This window comes from Camelina sativa, chromosome 5 (assembly GCF_000633955.1).
Source record: "Camelina sativa cultivar DH55 chromosome 5, Cs, whole genome shotgun sequence".
In the NCBI taxonomy this organism is placed as follows: domain Eukaryota; kingdom Viridiplantae; phylum Streptophyta; class Magnoliopsida; order Brassicales; family Brassicaceae; genus Camelina; species Camelina sativa.
In genome coordinates, this window is record NC_025689.1 from 21,336,569 (window position 1) to 21,338,928 (window position 2,360).

The following is a 2,360-nucleotide window of genomic DNA, read 5'->3' on the forward strand; positions in this document are numbered from 1 at the left end:
TATCAACCTTATTGGACTGTGGAGTGGAAAGCCCAGTTCCAAGGGCCCAAAAGCGAGAGAGGTGTTTTTTTCTCCGCACCGTTGAGTCAGTGATACCGAGACGAAACGCTTTCACTGAGACGATCTCTTTTCCTCCTGTAGTATCCTCTTTCGAAAAATCGAATCTGGAAGGGTTCTCAGAAGTCAGAAGATGAAAAATTAATTGACAGAGTTCGGCCATGGAACCTCCTTAGCTGTTTCGCTTTCACACTGCCCATCTCTTCTTCGCCTGTGAAATATCAATTAACTAGGGGGAGAGACGAACTCATATAATATCGTATTGATAGACTCAAGAAGACAAGAGGATCGAGATCAAACCTTACGGATGCCACAAGTTTTGATGTCGCAGAGATCTATCTCTATCGTCGAGCGTATCTGTATGGGAGAAGAGAACTGCATCAGGTAGGAGAAGGAGAGATGAATGGATTTCTTTGTTTTTTTTTTTTTGGTTTCTTGAAGAAGAAGGAGAGAATACAGAGCTCTCTGGTTTCGAATCTACAAGCAAAAAACAAGTTAGGGTTTTCTTTTTTCAAAAGAACAAAGAAGGAAACTTTAGGTTTTGGTTTGCTTTCGATGAGTTTTGATTTTTATACCATTGGGCTCTCTCTCTCACAAAACTACGTACAACGGCTACTTTTTTTTGACGGCTACAAAGTTCAACGGCTACTGCACGTAGATACGGGGCCTAATTATTAGAGATGGTCAAGTTATATAACTTGAGCTTGCATGTTGAACTTTCCTCTTCAATCTAAGCTTTGTTTCAGCTCTCTGCCATCGCTCTGGTCTGTCTTCTCTCACTCCCCACTTCAGACCTAAAACATGATCACCTCTTCATTCCACCTCAGGTATATACGTCTTCTTACTTTTCAGCTCATCTCTGAGCTGCTCCCTATCTTTCATTTAACTCTTAGTCTTAGATACAGATAGAACAAGGACTAGAAAGAGAAAAGAGAGAAACTTGAATACTGCTACATCGTTTAAATAATGGATCACTTGGATATATGCCACTCAATTACTTGGGACTCTGGACTTCACAACTACTAGTACTAGACATCACTTTTAACACCAATTAATTAAGCGAACAAAAAGGTACATTTATTTGATCCAAAAGTTCTGTCATAATTTTACAAAATTTAATAATGTTGTTGATTGATGTCTTTACTATACTTGTTCTGTTTTCTGTGCTCTGTTATCTACAATAATGTTGTTGATTGACCCTAACATATGGAGCAGATATGTTGTCAATTTTAAGTACAACAGTCTTCTTTTTTAATATATAGGATACATTAAACTAAAATATTTAATTACCTTTTTTAATGAAGAATATATTATTTGTAAATATTGTTTATTATGGTGGGGTCATATCTATTATGTAGTCAAATCTAAGATTATGTACAATGGATGTATTGAATCAGTTGAATTATTAATTCAAGAGTTGAATTCATACAATTGGGGCACTGAAAAATGAAAAAAATCTATGGGCGTGTTCTTTTTCCAATCGCTAAAATCAAATCCCGACCAAACAAATAGGCAGAAAACACCAGTTACTAAACACAGAAGTATGTGGAGAACATGAAGAAAATTGTGTGCATAAGAGTCGCTCGATGCTAAAAGTGACACATATTGTGTCGCCAAAAATAACAGCGACTTCACTTTTCTATTGTTGATGTTGTCGACATTCATATTCAGCGATCGTTTTTTTTTTCAATGAAATTTTTTGTCTACATTTGAGTCGATGTTGCTGATGTAGCGATAACTAAACAAACATGTCATATGTGTATCAAACCATGTTGAATAAACAAAAGCTGGGACCACTAGGACAAATAATACATTATTATTGGTTGTTAAAGTCTTTTATACTTTTAATTTCATCCTAACTACTTGACATCATTTATTTCATAGTAATCAAATTTTTATTTTATTTTTCTTTACTTTAAAATTTATTATTTTCATACTTTATAAACAGATACTTGTTTCATTTCATTTGAACATATAAAAATGAATAATAAAACAAAATGGAGCAAGGTGATGAAATTTATTAAACAAAACCATTGTAGATGATAAAAATTGAATGGATGTTGAGGAAAGAGAAGATAATTTGGAGTAATAAAAAGTAAAAAAATAAAATTGAATGGGTGTTAGAAAATAAAACAATACTAATGTTTTCAATCAAACCTAATAATAAGAACTAGATTCGGACCCGCATGTACGTGCGGGATTGATTTCAAAAACTAAGTTTGCTATAATGTTTATAATATATTACGTTAAGTTATGTTTGTAAACGTTTTTTGAAGAACATTATTTGATTTGTTTTTAATTTG

At 33.5% G+C, this 2,360-nt stretch overlaps 1 protein-coding gene across 4 annotated transcripts in view; it reads right to left on the bottom strand.

The window, feature by feature from the left end:
• Positions 1–1,102, bottom strand: part of LOC104787330 (myosin-11-like) — an 11,329-nt gene extending 10,227 nt beyond the window's left edge. Inside the window, exons 1-3 of one of the 4 annotated variants that reach the window (XM_010512896.2) lie at positions 633–1,102; positions 358–414; positions 8–268 (exon numbers count right to left, since the gene is read on the bottom strand). The gene's annotated coding sequence lies outside the window, so the exon portion shown is untranslated. Of the gene's footprint in view, positions 1–7; positions 287–357; positions 535–632 lie in introns of all 4 variants that reach the window. The other 3 variants (XM_010512897.2, XM_010512894.2, XM_010512895.2) reach the window with 3 other exon arrangements.